This window comes from Nerophis ophidion, linkage group LG15, assembly GCF_033978795.1.
Source record: "Nerophis ophidion isolate RoL-2023_Sa linkage group LG15, RoL_Noph_v1.0, whole genome shotgun sequence".
NCBI lineage: Eukaryota > Metazoa > Chordata > Actinopteri > Syngnathiformes > Syngnathidae > Nerophis > Nerophis ophidion.
In genome coordinates, this window is record NC_084625.1 from 12,247,892 (window position 1) to 12,267,749 (window position 19,858).

At 40.0% G+C, this 19,858-nt stretch overlaps 1 protein-coding gene and 1 long non-coding RNA gene across 2 annotated transcripts in view; one reads left to right on the forward strand and one right to left on the reverse strand.

Moving 5' to 3' along the window:
* The window catches only part of drosha (drosha ribonuclease III), a 370,040-nt gene that overhangs the window by 199,016 nt on the left and 151,166 nt on the right, over positions 1 to 19,858 (forward strand). The gene's annotated exons all lie outside the window — the stretch shown is intronic.
* Positions 3,643 to 19,858, reverse strand: part of LOC133569296 (uncharacterized) — a 36,262-nt gene continuing 20,046 nt past the window's right edge. The window contains exon 3 of the long non-coding RNA XR_009809789.1: positions 3,643 to 3,788. This is a non-coding gene — a long non-coding RNA (uncharacterized LOC133569296). The remainder of the gene's footprint in view (positions 3,789 to 19,858) is intronic.

The following is a 19,858-nucleotide window of genomic DNA, read 5'->3' on the forward strand; positions in this document are numbered from 1 at the left end:
TGGGCCAAGATCTCCTCCCCTACCCGGAAATGGCACGCTACCCTTTTCCGGGCAAGAACCATGGACTCGGACTTGGAGGTGCTGATTTTCATCCCAATCACTTCACATTCTGCTGCGAACTGAGGAGCTAAAACAAAATATGGGGCTATTTGGGCTTCAAAACTATTAATAAATGTGACGTTTTACCCAGACGCTTTAAAATACGCCTCGCCAAAGGCGGAAATACAGTTTTCTTCAAACTTAGATCAACATTCAAATAACTAGCATTCAGATCTGCACAATGAGTTTAAAGCCTGACAGGTAAGAATGTAGTTAACTAGCTCCCCTGCTGTGCACATATATATAGATACGAGACGCGAACACAGCTGGTTAGATTTTTGCCAATTAGTGCAGTCCAAACCGCCCACATAACATAAACTAATGCAAGTGAAAGGACTGAATTGTGTAACTTCCTTCAATGTGTCTTTTATCTTTAACAGTGTGTATTTTACCGTATACATGTCTGACCTTTGTAGTTTTAGCCATACTGTTGTTTCAAGTATTTACTAATGATTGTATTTCTATCAAAAAGCACAGACCAAGTGGCATCCATGAATTTTAAAGCATGGATGGGGCTGTTTGCAACATTTACATTGATCCCCAGAGGGCGCCAAATTTCCAATGTATTTTACACAGTATATCCTTCACGGCTTCTTGTACGTAATGACGGAACACATGCACGTGCATTAGCTTCGGGTGTTGTTGGCTGATAATAGCAATGTGGATAACTAGCGTTTGCTGTCATTGAGTGTATATCCTAGGGGTGTGGGAAAAAATCGATTCGAATTCGAATCGCGATTCTCACGTTGTGCGATTCGGAATCGATTCTCATTTTCAAATGTTTTTTTTTTTTTTTTTAATCAATCCAACATAACAATACACAGCAATACCATAACAATGCAATCCAAATCCAAAACCAAACCTGACCCAGCAACACTCAGAACTGCAATAAACAGAGCAACTGAGAGAAGACACAAACACGACACAGAACAAACCAAAGGTAGTGAAACAAAACTGAATATTATCAACAACAGTATCAATATTAGTTATAATTTCAGCATAGTAGTGATTAAAAATCCCTCATTGACATTATCATTAGACATTTATAAAAATAAAAAAAAAAGAACAATAGTGTCACAGTGGCTTACACTTGCATCGCATCTCATAAGCTTGACAACACACAGTGCCCAATGTTTTCACAAAGATAAAGTCATATTTGTGGTTCGTTTAATAGTTAAGACAAATTTACAATATTGCAATTAGTTGATAAAACATTGTCCTTTGCAATTATAAAAGTGTTTTACAAAATTCTACTACTCGCTTGCATGTCAGCAGACGGGTGGATCCTGCTAAAATCCTATGTATTGAATGAATAGAGAATCCTTTTAAATCGGGAAAAAAATCGTTTTTGAATCGAGAATTGTGTTGAATTGAAAGAAAAAATCGATTTTGAATCGAATCGTGACCCCAAGAATCGATATTGAATCGAATCGTGGGACACCCAAATATTCGCAGCCCTGGTATATTCTATCATAAACACAACATGACTGCAAATTGTTCGTTGCTTCTCTTGGACTGCTTTTGAATGTGTGGACGCCCTCCCTGCGCGTACGTGTGACAGCTGTAAACAGCAATTGTTTCACTCGAGCCGGTAAAAATTCTTATTCCATAAACTTTGTAACTGGGAAAAATATATTCTCTATCTTGAAGACGAACATCGCCGCTACGTAGTTTTTTAGACACAGTCGAAAGTAAACAGTAAATGATATATAGATTCACCGGTCACATTAGCTACACCTGCATCCAAAAAAGCTACATTCAGTAGCATTTTTCTCACTGCAAGCCACGATTCTGTTAAACTTTATTTTTCATTATTTTGTGGTCCCTTAAACCAAGTACAAACCCTTTTTCCATATTAGTTGGGGAATTGTGTAAGATGTAAATATAATAGAATAAAATGATTTGCAAATCATTTTCAACCCATATTCAGTTGAATATGCTACAAAGACAACATATTTGATGTTCAAGCTGATGAGTTTTTTTGTTTTTTTTTTGCATCCATTTCTACCGCTTATTTCCGTTTTTGGGGTCGCGGGCGGCGCTGGCGCCTATCTGAGCTACAATCGGGGTACACCCTGGACAAGTCGCCACCTCATCGCAGGGCCAACACAGATAGACAGACAACATTCACACTCACATTCACACACTAGGGCCAATTTTAGTGTTGCCAATAAACCTATCCCCAGGTGCATGTCTTTGGAAGTAGGAGGGAGTCGGAGTACCCGGATGGAACCCACGCATTCACGGGGAGGATATGAAAACTCCACACAGAAAGATCCCGAGCCTGGGATTGAACCCAGGACCGCAGGACCTTCGTATTGTGAGGCAGACGCACTAACCCCTCTGCCACCGTGAAGCCCCAAATAATCATTAACTTTAGAATTTGATGCCAGCAACACGTGACAAAGAAGTTGGGGAATATGGCAATAAATACTGATAAAGTTGAGGAATGCTCATCAAACACTTATTTGGAACATCCCACAGGTGTGCAGGCTAATTGTGAACAGGTGGGTGCCATGATTGGGTATAAAAACAGCTTCCCAAATAATGCTCAGTCTGTCACAAGAAAGGATGGGGCGAGGTACACCCCTTTGTCCACAAGTGCGTGAGCAAATAGTCAAACAGTTTAAGAACAATGTTTCTCAAAGTGCAATTGCAAGAAATTTAGGGATTTTAACATCTACGCTCCATAATATCATCAAAAGGTTCAGAGAATCTGGAGAAATCACTCCACGTAATGGCCGGAAACCAACATTGAATGACCGTGACCTCCGATCCCTCAGATGGCACTGTATCAACAACCGACATCAATCTTTAAAGGATATCACCACATCTTTGTAGTGCATTCAATTGAATATGGGTTGAAAAGGATTTGCAAATCATTGTATTCTGTTTATATTTACATCCAACACAATTTCCCAACACATATGGAATCGGGGTTTGTAGGTCATCATGTATTCTGTTTTCTAAAGAATTGGAATATTTTATCTGAGTGATGGGACAGGACATTATACGCTTGTGCTTCTTCCTGCTCCTTTTTGGACACCATGTTTTCTTTTTTTTCAAAGTTTATCTTGTTAAAATGGTATTTTTGTTGTTGTGATCAAAATAAGGTCAATTCAAGTCAACTTTGTATTGGCCCATGTTGATAAATAAGCCCCCGGTAAAAAATCGTAATAAATATGGAAATATTTTTCTTTTGTACACAGAGCAGTCGGGAGAGCATGAAAAGACTGCAGGCAGCAGCCAACAGTTTAGGTTCAGAGAGCAGGGGGCATGCACATAGACAGTATGTACTAAAATGCCCAAATAAGTATGCACGTCAATCAGTAAAGACATGAATAGCTCAGTGTAAAAAAAAAAAAAAATTGACTATCTGGAATGCATTTATGCTGTATTTCAGAATACTTTGATTTTTAAACCCTCCTATTTGCAAAATTTCCGATTTACAAAGTTTTAGATTGTGTTACTCAGAATCAGAATAGTTTTTATTACCATTGTTTGAGAACGGGTTCACAAACTAAGATTATTTTCTTGGTGCAACATAAAACACATAACACAGAAAAAGTCATGAAAACAGCTGTAACTGAGCTATCAGATCTTGTGATTGCTCATGTGCCTGATGGCCGAGGGTAAAAAACTGTTCAGGTCGCGGGAGGTTTGGGTCTGGATGGAGCATAGTCTCTTGCCTGAGGGAGAGAGGGGAGAATAGTTTAGGTCCAGGGTGAGAGGAGTCGTTAAGGATTTTTTTGATTTTTGATGTGAGAGCACCATAGTGATGTCTGTGTGTGTGCGTTAGGGTTGTCCCAATACCAATATTTTACTACCACCACCAGGATGTATTACGATACTTTTCAAAATAAAGGGGACCAAATATGCCTCCGTGGACGGACCATGTCTCTGTGTACGAACGCTTCATTCATTCATTTTTGTGTCCCGCCTGCAGGCAAAAAGGAGTCCTCCGGTACACTACTCGTCACTTCTCAGTGCTTCAGAATGTGTGCCTTTTCTGTTTTTTCGCCTTTTAACAAATTTTGTCCATTTTGCTAACTCCATATGAGTCCCAAAATGACAACATACCAGCGTGGAAAGAAGACTGCAATCTCCGTCGAGTAGAAACAAAACAAAAATACTATTTGTGGGGAGTTGTGTAGAGTATTGTAGAATCAACGAAGAAAATTTCGTACAACCAACAACTTTTGATTATAATGAGACCGAACCTTTCTGAAAAAATATGCCAAAGCAGACTTATTTTACAGTTGAGAAAAGACCTACCTAACACAAACACGGCCCCTCCTCCTACCCCAGTTCTCCCGCTATCTGCTGCTTTCTCAACATCTCTTTCACCAATGCTAATGCAAGTGGATTTACATTTTTTAAATGTATACCATTGTAGCTATATGGTTGTCAAAGTTAAGGATTGTTGTGATTTCTGATGTGAGAGCACCACAACGACTTCTCTCTGTGTGCATGTTAGGCAGAGGTGGGTAGTAACGCGCTACATTTACTCCGTTACATCTACTTGAGTAACTTTTGGAATAAATTGTACTTCTAAGAGTAGTTTTAATGCAACATACGTTTACTTTTACTTGAGTATATTTATAGAGATGAAACGCTACTTTTACTCCGCTCCATTTATCTACATTCAGCTCGCACTTGCTACTGATTTTTATCAATTTGTTAATGCACACTTTGTTTGTTTTGGTTTGTGAGACAGACCTTGAAAGTAGGATCTATCACATGCCTGCGTTTCACCAATCAAATGCAGTCACTGGTGACGTTTGACTCCGTTTCACCAATCAAACAGAGCCAGGCGGTCACATGATTAACTGCACATTTTTATTTATTTATAAACCTTTATTTATACATTTCAGCATTTACAAACAGTTGAAAATAATAATCAAAGGAAGTACAAAAACAGTACAAAATAGCGCCAGGGGGTTATAAATTCAAAGTAACTAAAATAGACTGCAAAGAGGAAAAAAAAAAAAATATATATATATATACGTCTTGATTGGATTATCCAGAGAATAGTGCTCAATACCGTGGTAAAGCGCAATATGTATGTGTGGGAAAAATATCACAAGACTACTTCATCTCTACAGAACTGTTTCTTGAGGGAACCCCTCATGAAACAGTTCTGTAGAGATGAAGTAGTCTTGTGATTTTTTCCCACACATACATATATATACACATATGTGTGTGTATATATATATATATATATATATATATATATATGTATATATATATATATATATAGGGCTTCACGGTGGAATAGGGGTTAGTGCGTCTGCCTCACAATACGAAGTTCCTGCAGTCCTGGGTTCAAATCCAGGCTCGGGATCTTTCTGTGTGGAGTTTGAATGTTCTCCCCGTGAATGCGTGGGTTCCCTCCGGGTACTCCGGCTTCCTCCCACTTCCAAAGACATGCACCTGGGGATAGGTTGATTGGCAACACTAAATTGGCCCTAGTGTGTGAACGTTGTCTGTCTATCTGTGTTGGCCCTGCGATGAGGTGGCGACTTTTCCAGGGTGTACCCCACTTTCCGCCCGATCGTAGCTGAGATAGGCGCCAGCGCCCCCCGCGACCCCAAAAGGGAATAAGCGGTAGAGAATGGATATAGATATATATATATATATATATATATATATAATAAACAAAGTGCAAAGCCATAGGCTCACTCAATCTTAGTAAATAACTTAAATTTGGGACACAGCATCATCGCCTTCATAGCTTTTTGGTTGTTAGAGGTAGAGTGTTTTAATGTAGAGTTCTAAAGCTTTTTTAAAGGCACAAAAAACAGGTCAGGTATTGAGAAACTTACATTTATGAATATACAACTTGGTCAATAGTATGAGGTTGCAAAGCTAAAATTAATTTTCAATTTTTTTTTCAATACAGTGTAAAACCAATTATTTAATATATATTTTAGTTTTAGTTGCTTAAGAGATATTCCTGGCTCTGAATTTGTTCATTGCTATTTTTATGCATTACTTGTTGCCGTCGTCATTAAACGAACAGGTCACTCATCAGTTTCTCAGTACTTGAGTAGTTTTTTCACCACATACTTTTTACTTTTACTCAAGTAAATATTTGGGTGACTACTCCTTTCTTTTACTTGAGTAATACATCTCTAAAGTAACAGTACTCTTACTTGAGTACAATTTCTGGCTACTCTACCCCCCCTCTGGCGTTAGGGTTGTCCCAATACCAATATTTCAATACAACCACCAAGATGTATTACGATACTTTTCAAAATAAAGGGGACCCCAAAAATTACTATTGGCTTCATTTTAACAGAAAATCTTTACGATAGATCAAACAGATGTTTCCTTTTGTACTCAAAGAACATTTTTGAAGATTACAATTTAAATTGCAGGACTTTAAAGGGGAACATTATCCCAAACCTATGCAAGCGTCAATATATAGCTTGATGTTGCAGTAAAAAGACCATGTATTTTTTTAACCGATTTCCGAACTCTAAATGGGTGAATTTTGGCGAATTAAACGCCTTTCTGTTTATCGGTTTTGTAGCGATGACGTCAGAACGTGACGTCACCGAGGTAATACACCCGCCATTTTCATTTTCAACACATTACAAACACTGGGTCTCAGCTCTGTTATTTTCCGTTTATTCGACTATTTTTTGGAACCTTGTAGACATCATGCCTCGTCGGTGTGTTGTCGGAGGGTGTAACAACACTAACAGGGAGGGATTCAAGCTGCACCACTGGCAAGAAATTTGCCGCCAGACCCCATTGAATGTACCAAAGTGTCCTCACATTTTACCGGCGGTGCTAAGGCAGACATGGCACAGAGATGTATGGATAACCTGCAGATGCATTTGCAACGATTAAGTCAACAAAATCACAAAGGTGAGTTTTGTTGATGTTGTTTACTTATGTGCTAATCAGACATATTTGGTCACGGCATGACTGCCAGCTAATCGATGCTAACATGCTACGCTAATTGTTGCTACCATGCTATTTACGCTAGCTGTATGTACATTTGAAACTAGATACCCACATTTAATGCGAAACAAACACTTACCAATCGACATTTAAGTTGCTCCAGTGTAACAAGATGCGAAAGTCCTGATCGTTTGGTCCGCACATTTTACCGGCGATGCTAATAAGGCAGCCATGCTATGGTCCACTTCATTAGGTACACCCATGCTATGGCCGAATAGCGTCAATAGCTATTCGCTCAATAGCTTCAGTTTCTTCTTCAATTTTGTTTTCGCTATCGGCCTCCATACTCGGACCATCTGTTTCAATACATGCGTAATCTGTTGAATCGCTTAAACCGCTGAAATCTGAGTCTGAATCCGAGCTAATGTCGCTATACCTTGCTGTGGTAACCGCCATGTTGTTTGTATTGGCAGCCCTGTATGACGTCACAGGGAAATGGACAGTCGTATCGGAAATAGCGAAAATCAAGAACTTTAAAGCTTTTTTTTAGGGATATTCCGGGAGGTGTCAAATTTTGACAAAAACTTCGAAAAATAAAACAAGCCACTGGCAACTGATTTTTATTGTTTTTAACCCTTTTGAAATTGTGATAATGTTCCCCTTTAAACACGTTCGGCTTTCATTATTACAGTCAAAGAACAATTTACAAGTGTAGGTATTAAATATAGTCTGCCATAATCTAGGATTAGGTTGGAATAGAATCCAAAGCTTTATTGACATTGTATTAAAGGTGCTGTTTGCAACTTCCTCACAGTGAGATGTTATATGAAACAAAACATATAGCAAGAACACCACTGGCGAGCTAGTTACCATTGGTGGTTTAACAGAACAGTTCCTTAATGTGTATAGTGTGGAACGTGCCTCTCCATCATACCGAATGTTTCACGCTAAGCAAATCTGATAATGAACACATCTACCATACTATATTATGCATGGAGTGCGTCAGTTCTATCTATTCCTCTCCTTTCAGCACATCACCATGTTTTGTTTCCAAACAGTCAAGGTACAATTTAGCTTTACTGCAAAAAAAAAAAAACCTTGGCAGAAACGAGAGATGGTAATTTGCTAATGACTGCACAGTGTAGGTTAATAAAGCCTCAGAAGAGAGAGAAAGAGAGACTGACAGCCTCCTCTTCAGGGCGGGGGGGTGCTCCAATGCGCCATTCCAACTGTAGTAATATGTGATATTGCAGAGATGATGTTAATGCCACCGTGCAGTCCTCAGGGAAGCCCCTCTGTGGAGGAGCAATCATCATCCTGATGAATTTGCTTTTTAATGCCCATTGGCTAATCCTCCTACTTTTGATTAACTCACAGAAAGTTTTCTTTGACAACAGAGATGGTCACCATGGCACTTTTTGATTTAAGGCTCAATCCCCTGTCTTAGTCCTTAACACTTAGTTTTCTGCTCATACGTCCATCAAGTGGTGTCCAATTTCTCCGCAGGTAAGAGTGAAGTGAAGTGAATTATATTTATATAGCACTTTTTCTCTAGTGCAGTGTTTTTCAACCTTTTTTTTTTTTCATAAAAAAAATACGGAGACACACCACCAGCAGAAAAGGTTAAAAAATGAAACCCCACCAGGTTGTTGCGCCTCATTTTGAGTTTGTTGTTGTTTCCTGTGTTGCGCTCTTATTTTGGTCACCTTTCCTGTTTAGTTGGTGTTCTCCTGTAGCAGCTTCACGCCTTCCTTTGAGTGCTATTGCCCGCATCTGCTTTGTTTTCGCAATCAAGACTATTTAAGTTGTGCGTACGCTATCCTTCTTTGTGCGGACATTGTTGATTGTCATGTCATGTACAGATGTACTCTGTGGACACCATCCCTGCTCCACGCTGTAAGTTTTTGCTGTCGTCCAGCATTCACTTTTTGTTTACTTTTCAGCCAGTTCAGTTTTAGTTTGGTTTTACAAAGCCATCCCTATGCTTCAGTGCCTTTTGTTAATTTTAAGTTTAAGTGGTACATACCTTTTTACCTGCACGCTGTCTACCGCTGTGCTCTGCATATTGGTATCACGACAAACCATCCTCTGCGCGTTCGGACTTCTACAAAGCAATGAACCACCTGCTGCCACGTACTAATATGGAGTATTACAAGATTACCCTGCCTAGGTCTACACAGCACAGGCACTAGACAACGACACGTTATTACAATTATTGATTTGCCAAAAATATTTTTTGGACCAATTAGGTGAAGTTGCATAATTTCCCACGGCACACCAGACAATATCTCACGGCACACTATGGTTGAAAATCACTGCTCTAGTGACTCAAAGCGCTTTACAAAGTGAAACCCAATATCTAATTTTTACATTTAAACCAGTCTAGGTGGCACTGGGAGCAGGTGGGTAAAGTGTCTTCCCCAAGGGCACAACGGCAGTGACTAGGATGGCGTAAGCGGGGATCGAACCTGCAACCCTCAAGTTGCTGGCACGGCCGGTCTACCAACCGACCTATACCGCGGGATTACCGTAAAATATCAAATAATATTATTTAGTTCATTCACATAAGAGACTAGACGTATAAGATTTCATGGGATTTAGCGATTAGGAGTGACAGATTGTTTGGTGAACGTATAGCATGTTCTATATCAATCAATCAATGTTTATTTATATAGCCCCAAATCACAAATGTCTCAAAGGACTGCACAAATCATTACGACTACAACATCCTCGGAAGAACCCACAAAAGGGCAAGGAAAACTCACACCCAGTGGGCAGGGAGAATTCACATCCAGTGGGACGCCAGTGACAATGCTGACTATGAGAAACCTTGGAGAGGACCTCAGATGTGGGCAACCCCCCCTCTCTAGGGGACCGAAAGCAATGGATGTCGAGCGGGTCTAACATGATACTGTGAAAGTTCAATCCATAGTGGCTCCAACACAGCCGCGAGAGTTCAGTTCAAGCGGATCCAAGACAGCAGCGAGAGTCCCGTCCACAGGAAACCATCTCAAGCGGATCAGCAGCGTAGAGATGTCCCCAACCGATACAGGCGAGCGGTCCATCCTGGGTCCCGACGAGCGGTCCAATCTGGGTCTCGACTCTGGACAGCCAGTACTTCATCCATGGTCATCGGACCGGACCCCCTCCACAAGGGAGGGGGGGACATAGGAGAAAGAAAAGAAGCGGCAGATCAACTGGTCTAAAAAGGAGGTCTATTTAAAGGCTAGAGTATAGAGATGAGTTTTAAGGTGAGACTTAAATGCTTCTACTGAGGTAGCATCTCGAACTGTTACTGAGAGGGCATTCCAGAGTACTGGAGCCTGTAACTATATGTTATAGTTACAGGGTTTCCCACACATTCATTTATTTGTGGCGGCCCGCCACGAAAGAATTACGGCCGCCACAAATAAAAAAAAAAAAATATATATGTATATATGTATTTTTTTTTTTCGGCTTTTGACTCGCTCGACCGCTCAAAAAGCAATGGGACTCTGTCTGTGAATGGAGCTTGTAGTTACATATTATATAAATATGTAAATCCATCCATCCATTTCCTACCGCTTATTCCCTTTTTGGGGTCGCGGGGGGCGCTGGCGCCTATCTCAGCTACAATCGGGCGGAAGGCGGGGTACACCCTGGACAAGTCGCCACCTCATCGCAGGGCCAACACAGATAGACAGACAACATTCACACTCACATTCACACACTAGGGCCAATTTAGTGTTGCCAATCAACCTATCCCCAGGTGCATGTCTTTGGAGGTGGGAGGAATATTATATAAATATGTACATAAAGTGTTGTAATTATATTCCAACTCCGCGTTCTTCTTGGTCATCGCCGCCGCCCCCGCCCGACCACACCACCAGAAATAGATGCCTGACCTGTGGGAAACACTGAGTTATTTGAATGACTCTTATCCTAATGTGTTGCATTTCTAAAAATTTACAAACAAGTACATTTGCGATTTGTAGGTGTCCCCATAAAAGGGTGTGTTGCGTCGCAAGCCGTAATTCTCATAAAATCTTGTCCAGCGAGACTCCACCTTGAGGAAGACGGACACTTTGCTATTCCATGGTTTTGGAGCTGTGATTACGTTGTATGCAAGTTTAAGGTGCACTCCAACAATAAGCGTAACAGTTGCAACTACCGTATTTTTCGGACTATAAGTCGCAGTTTTTTTAATAGTTTGTTGCAACTTATACTCAGGAGCGACTTACATTATCGTAAAATATCAAATAATATTATTTAGCTCATTCACGTAAGAGACTAGACATATAAGATTTCATGGGATTTATCGATTAGGAGTGACAGATTGTTTGGTAAACGTATAGCATGTTCTATATGTTATAGTTATTTGAATGACTCTTACCATAATATGTTAGGTTAACATACCAGGCACCTTCTCAGTTGGTTATTTATGCCTCATATAACGTACACTTATTCAGCCTGTTGTTCACTCTTCTTTATTTATTTAAAATTGCCTTTCAAATGTCTATTCTTGGTGTTGGGTTTTATCAAATAAATTTCCCCCAAAAATGCGACTTATGTATGGTTTTTCCTTCTTTATTATGCATTTTCGGCTGGTGCGACCTATACTATGGAGCAACTTATACTCCGAAAAATACGATGATCAATTATATATGCTTGTTCTTATGCTCGCTGTACACATCCTACGAAGTCTGACCTACACTGTTTCAATGTCCATTTCTCAGATAATATAACTGTTGATGACCCCCGCCCCAACCCCCTCCACATCACACCCCCCGAAATGTAAATAATGTAAATAATTCAATGTATATACTCTGATGATTAACTTGTGTGATGTCTGTGTTATGCTGATAATATATATTTGTACCATGAATAGATTAACGTGGACCCTGACTCAGAAAAATTGTAAAAATTATTGGGGTGTTACCATTTAGTGGTTAATTGTACAGAATATGTACTGTGCGGTGCAATCTACTAAGAAAAGACTCAATCAATCAAAAAGCCAAAATGCTCGTCCCTTTCTTTTCTTAATTTTGTACGTGCACTAATTAAGTTACGAAAATGTTGATTTTGATTGCATTAAATCGTACTTGAGTTTGAGTTTATTTCGAACATGCAAGCATACAACATGATACATCACAATTTCCAGTTTCTCTTTTCAACATGTTTGAAAAGGAGTAGGAAGAAGCAGAGCTTATTAAATCCTGCCCCTTTTCTTTTACACAACAGTTGCTAAAACATGTGTTCACTTCCTGTTCTCAATGTATTCACAATATACTCCATAATTATCTCAACAAAAATAAATAAATAAATAATAGGTGAAGTAAGTTATATTCTATACGATGAGATAAGTAAGATATTTTTTGAGACTGAAAGAATGGATGGATGAATAAATTCAGAATGTTTATCATTAGTGGATCATATTAGTACACTGATTGATTGCTTTGCTTAATCTATTCCATAATTTAATTCCACAAACAGATATACTGAAGGTCTTAAGTGTTGTATTTGCATACAAATGTTTTAAATTACATTTTTCTCTTCAGATTATATTTCTCCTCTTTTGTTGAGAATAATTGTTGTATATTCTTGGGTAGCAGGTTGTAGTTTGCTTTGTGTATAATTTTAGCTGTTTGCAAATTCACTATGTCGGGGAATTTCAGTATCTTTGATTCAATAAATAAAGGGTTTGTATGTTCTCTATATCCAGCATTGTTTTATTCTGATATTTTTTGTAACACTGTTAGTGAATGAAGTTTACTTTTGTAATTATTTCCCCATGTTTCTACACAGTAACTCAGATATGGTAACACTAGTGAGTATATGAAGTGATTTTTGGTCTAGAACAGTGGTTCTTAACCTTGTTGGAGGTACCGAGCCCCATTAGTTTCATATGCGCATTCACCGAACCTTTCTTAGTGAATGTATTTTTATTTTTTTTTCAAATTCAAGACTAAGTTTTATGTTTTTGGTAACCCTTTAGTATTTAGAACATATTCTAAGTAAAAAAGACTTACACTACTGTTCAAAAGTTTGGGGTCACCCAAACAATTTTGTGTTTTCCATGAAAAGTCAGACTTATTCACCACCATACGTTGTGAAATGAATAGAAAATAGAGTCAATCTGCTCAAAGGACGGTCAGTTTTGTAGCTTCTGTAACGAGCTAAACTGTTTTCAGATATGTGAACGTGATTGCACATGGGTTTTCTAATCATCAATTAGCTTTCTGAGCCAATGAGCAAACACATTGTACCATTAGAACACTGGAGTGATAGTTGCTGGAAATGGGCCTCTATACACCTATGTAGATATTGCGCCAAAAACCAGACATTTGCAGCTAGAATAGTCATTTACCACATTAGCAAAGTATAGAGTGTATTTCTTTAAAGTTAAGACTAGTTTAAAGTTATCTTCATTGAAAAGTACAGTGCTTTTCCTTAAAAAATAAGGACATTTCAATGTGACCCCAAACTTTTGAACGGTAGTGTAATTTAGAGGTTTTTGGACACTAGGGGAACATATTCTAAGTAACAAAGACTTAATTTAGAGGTTTCTGGACACTAGGGGAACATATTCTCAGTAACAAAGACTTAATTTAGAGTTATTTGGTTAGGGTTAGCGCCAGGGTTATAATGAGGCCATACCGAATAAGGCATTAATAAGTACTTAATAATGACTAGTTAAAGGCCTACTGAAACCGACTACTACCGCCCACACAGTCTGATAGTTTATATATCAATGATGAAATATTAACATTGCAACACATGCCAATACAGCCTTTTTAGTTTACTAAATTGCAATTTTAAATTTCCCGCGGATTTTCTTGTTGAAAACGTCGCGTAATGATGACACGTGCGCGCGACGTCACGGACTGTCAGGAAATACTAGCGCAGCACCATTTGCAGCTAAAAGTCGTCTCTTTTCATCGCGCAATTAAACAGTATTCTGGACATCTGTGTTGCGGAATCTTTTGCAATTTGTTCAATTAATAATGGAGAAGTCAAAGTAGAAAGATGGAGTTGGGAAACTTTAGCCACACAAACACACGGTGATTCCTTGTTTAAAATTCCCGGAGGTGAAGCTTTACTATGGATCAGAGCGGTCAAGCGAACATGGTTCCCGACCACTTGTCAACCGGCAGGTTTCGGTGAGAAAAATGTCTTAAAAAGTCGCCTCTTACCGGAGATCTGTTGAGTTTGCGCCGTCCTTGTATCTGCCGTGACTTCCCTCAGAGACTGGCGTCAAGATACCCGTGGACACGCCCCTCCGACTATCAGGTACTATTTAATCTCACTAAAACACTAGCAACTAAGGGTGTAACGGTACACAGAAATTTTGGTTCGGTACGTACCTCGGTTTAGAGGTCACGGTTCGGTTCATTTTCGGTACAGTAAGAAAACAACCAAATATACATTTTTTGGTTATTTATTTACCAAATTTGTAAACAATGGCTTTATCCTTTTAACAATGGGAACACTATAATAATTCTGCCCACGTTAATCCACATTAAAATGCCTCAAGTTGTTGCTTTGATTAAATAAAATGACAAAACCTTTCTTCTACATATAAAAAGTGCAACATTAAACAGTTTCAAGTCAACTCATCATGCTTAATTTATTACAGCATTTGGGAAGCCTGTAGTGAAGTGTGAATTATATTTATATAGCGCTTTTCTCTCAAAGCACTTTACATAGTGAAACCCAATATCTAAATTACATTTAAACCAGTGTGGGTGGCACTGGGAGCAGGTGGGTAAAGTGTCTTGCCCAAGGACACAACGGCAGTGACTAGGATGGCGGACGTGGGGATCAAACCTGGAACCCTCAAGTTGCTGGCACGGCCGCTCTACCAACCGAGCTATACCGCCCCTTTAGTTGACTTTTATTATGTAAATGTTATATTTTTGTCAAAATGTGATTGCAGGCACCCTGCCATTCAAAACTAGGCTGCTACATTACTGATTAATGTAACTATAGCTGAAAAATAGTACAACTGCAATAGGAGAGACTACTCATTCCTGATTTATGGAGTTCATGTTAGTTCATGTGAAATAACAGACAGACAGGGCTTGGCTGCCCCTAACACACACACACACACACACACACACACACACGCACGTACGCGCACACACACACAGCAAAATGAGCTAACGTAACGCTAAAAGATAATTAGCCTTCACATCACTTCAAGCCAGAACTGTGAGCAAGCTGAACTGCAGTTTAAGTTTATAGAATGTCAACGGGCTCATAGTGATGTTTGTAATAGTTGTGACTGGAAAGTGTTTTTTATAATTCGGGGAGGGTACGATGTCCGCTGCTAACATGCGTTCGGCATATGCACTGCTGATTGGCTGTTAAATCGCTCTAAATACGCACTACTGATTGGCTTTGTATGTAACCAATCAGATGGTTGTGTGGGCGGGACAATGCCAGGTGCTCATTGCTCAGACAGAGGCAGAAAGCAGAGAAGCCTGTTAAAACTTTAGTTTACAAACTCGTTCGACACACCCTGGGGCGGCATAGCTCGGTTGGTAGAGTGGCCGTGCCAGCAACTTGAGGGTTGCAGGTTCGATTCCCACTTGTGCCATCCCAGTTACTGCCGTTGTGTCCTTGGGCAAGACACTTTACCCACCTGCTCCCAGTGCCACCCACACTGGTTTAAATGTAACTTAGATATTGGGTGTCACTATGTAAAGCGCTTTGAGTCACTTGAGAAAAGCGCTATATAAATATAATTCACTTCACTTCACCCTCGTACCGAACCGAAACCCCCCTTACCGAAACGGTTCAATACAAATACACATACTGTTACACCCCTACTAGCAACACAATAGAAAGATAAGGCATTTCCCAGAATTATCCTAGTAAATGTGTCTAAAAATATCAGAATTTTTTTTTTTAACTTTTTTTTTTCTAGTCCTTCGCTATCAATATCATCATCCACAAATCTTTCATCTTCGCTCAAATTAATGGGGAAATTGTCGTTTTCTCGGTCCGAATAGCTCTTACTGCTGGAGGCTCCCCTTATAAACAATGTGAGGACATGAGTAGCCCTCACCCTTGTGACGTCATCGTCTGCGACTTCCGGTAAAGGCAAGGCTTTTTTATCAGCACCAAAAGTTGCGAACTTTATCGTTAGTGTTCTCTACTAAATTCTTTCATCCAAAATATGGCAATATCGCAAAATGATCAAGTATGACACATAGAATGGACCTGCTATCCCCGTTTAAATAAGAAAATCTCATTTCAGTAGGCCTTTAAGAGCCAATATGTTACTAATTTGCATGTTAATAAGCAACTAATTTTCCCCATACTTAAGTGTTACTATGTTTTTTTTTACTGGTGCACAAAATGAACCGTGCATGAACATCACCTTGTTCAAAGAACAAAACCAACACAGTGCATAAACTCACAACAAATGACACACCTGCAAATCAGTGTGACTTCTGCTGTTGCCGTATCCGTAATACGGCGATAGGGAGAAGCTTTTATTTATACGATGAGTCGGGTGTGTTTTGACCTGAGGCCGACTCGCCGAACCCCTAAGGTTCGATGGAACCCAGGTTGAGAACCACTGGTCTTGAACATATTTAACTATATTCATTATTGACGTGTTTCTTGCTACTTTATGTTGTATGTTTTTTTTTATATGAGGTTTCCAGTTCAATTTATCATCAATCATTATACCTACTTGAATTGAAGCCATGTTTATTTCGGTATACACAGCAGCACGTGTAATGTCATGATTTCAAAAAGCCACGGCCCCCTGACACCCCTTCTTAACTGTCTATGTGACGTCAAGGCTTGGTTAGCCCAGAATTTTTTAATAATGAATGAGGGAAAAACGGAAATTTTAGTTTTTGGTCCGGCCCTCACTGACTTGGGACCATTGCAAAATGATGTGCGTCCCAAAGTCACCAGCCTTGGCGTCACTATAGACAGCCATTTTAAACTAGACAAACAAGTCAATGGCGTTTTAAAATCGTGTTTTTATCACCTTTGTCTTTTAGTAAAGGTTAAACCGTTTTTATCTTTTAACCTTTTTGAACAAGTCGCGCATGCTTTTATTTCAAGTCGCCTGGACTACTGCAATGCACTTTATGCCGGCATTAGCCAAAAAACCTCTCTCCCGGTTGCAGTTAGTCCAGAACGCGGCAGCACGACTTTTAACAGGGGCCAGGAAACGCCAGCATATAACCCCAATTCTTCAGAGTTGGCACTGGCTCCCTGTTCATTTTAGAATTGATATTAAAACATTGCTGTTTGTTTTTAAATCTTTACATGGACTGGCACCTCAATATATCTCGGACCTCATCCAAATTTACATTCCTGCCCGCGCTCTGAGGTCCGAGAGCCAATTCCAGTTCGTGGTGCCCAAGACCAGACTTAAGACCAGGGGAGACAGGGCCTTCTCTGTGGTCGGCCCTAAGCTCTGGAACACTCTGCCCCTCCATGTTAAAACTGCTTCCACAGTGGAGGGTTTTAAGTCTCGTCTTAAGACCCACTTTTATTCTTTGGCTTTTAACACTACGTGAGTTGTGTGGTCCTCTGTCCTCTGTTGTCCTCTATGTTTTTTATACACTTTGATTTCTATTTTACTGTTTTAATTGATTTTACCCTTTAAAATAGTTTTTAATCATATTTGTTTTTATATTGTTTTTATTGGTTTTATATTTATTTATTTTTTGTTTTTATTCAGTCATTGGTGGAGCATAATATATATATATATATATATATATTTTTTTTTTTATTTATTTATTTTATTTTATTTATTTATTTATTTATTTTTTTACAATTGTTTTTAACATGGCTGTGCAGCACTTTGGAAACGTTATTGTTGTTTAAATGTGCTATATAAATAAAGTGGATTGGATTGATGTCATGTCGGGCTTCACGGTGGGAGAGGGGTTAGTGCGTCTGCCTCACAATACGAAGTTCCTGCAGTCCTGGGTTCAAATCCAGGCTTGGGATCTTTCTGTGTGGAGTTTGCATGTGCTCCCCGTGAATGCGTGGGTTCCCTCCTGGTACTCCGGCTTCCTCCCACCTCCAAAGACATGCACCTGGGGATAGGTTGATTGGCAACACTAAATTGGCCCTAGTGTGCGAATGTGAGTGTGAATGTTGTCTCTCTATCTGTGTTGGCCCTGCGATGAGATGGCAACTTGTCCAGGGTGTACCCCGCCTTCCGCCCGATTGTAGCTGAGATAGGCGCCAGCGCCCCCCGCCACCCCAAAAGGGAATAAGCGGTAGAAAATGAATGGATGGATGATGTCATGTCTGCATGTAGGCTTTTTTTTTTGCATTGTGAAGGACCAGATAAAAAGATCAGATTTGACCCAAAAAACCCGAATTAGACACCCCACCCCGCACTGTGAACGTAGTCAAAAGCTGTCCTTTTCGCATTATTTATTCGCCATGTCTTGATTGTTTGCATCCACTTGCCGTTGTCTCCTTCTCCCAACCCCCGCAAAGATGTCGCCGGAGCTCCAGATCCAGTGAATGACATTGGCAGAGCTGAAATTACTTTTCACCTTGATCATTTACTGACAGGAGACTCTGTTTTGGCCCTCTGGGCCGACTTTTATGTGAGTATTGATCAGCAAGGCTATCTCCTATCGACTCCTCGGTCGCACTACTACATTTGATGGATTGATTGGCAGCGTGCAGCCAGAGACCAATTTGTCAGGGAGCATCGGACCTTGTCAGAGAGGAGGACCATTATGTCCTCATCATGGATGGCCCTCGCTCCTTCAAGTATAGTGTTGCCTATTCACGCTTGGCGCCGGATCCCCGTGCATGTGCACGGCTCAGCCCAGAATCCCTCATCGCTAATGAAAGCCTTCTTTTACTGAAGCCCACCTCTACATGGAGTCCAGTTTCATTTTGCTTTTAATTCCCCTTCCCATTAAGGATGCATTTTCAGTGTACATGCTTGTTTCTTCTTTTTTTCTGTGTGGCAAAGAGACGCGTCTGGCGACTGCAGATGATTTGTTCACTCTGTAATTACACCAGTCTTGTGTTGGGAGAGAGACGCTGGAAAAAAAAAAACATGTTATTCTTAAATCCCCACTCCATGCCGGCTTAGTCTTTGTCTGCCTGGTCTTAGGGAATAATTGAAACATTAGCTGTTGGAGTCCACACCACCACTTCATTAGGCACACCTACGTAATCAAACGTTCAGCTCTTGTTGCTAAGTGCTAACGCTAGAGTCTACTGGCTCGTGTTACAGCAAACACTTTGAATGCTGACATTATTGCGCACCCCTGGGATCTAAGGTGGGCGCGTTAAGCTGCATTTGCACTTCGGTACTCTGGTCTGGACCAAATTTAAACTACAAAAATGAAAATTTGTGGCCGAAGCCGAATAAAATTTAAACGTTTGACCGAATACTGAATACCGAATAATGAATGCAGTTTTTCACAATTTTATTTTATATTGCATAAATAGCCTACAATACATTTTTAGACATGTTTTTTAAATAAAGTACAATTTTATTGAATATTGACATTTTTTTTAATATTCCAGTAGCCTTTGCTTTTCAAAAAAAGCACAAAGTTTTTCATTTATATTAGGCCTTAAAACAAAACATGCATCCATCCATCCATTTTCTACCACTTATTCCCTTTATGGGTTGCGGGGGTCGCTGGCGCCTATCTCAGCTACAATCGGGCGGAAGGCGGGGTACTCCCTGGACAAGTCGCCACCTCATCGCAGGGCCAACACAGATAGACAGACAACACTCACACTCACATTCACACACTAGGGACCATTTAGTGTTGCCAATCAACCTATCCCCAGGTGCATGTCTTTGGAAGTGGGAGGAAGCCGGAGTACCCGGAGGGAACCCACGCATTCA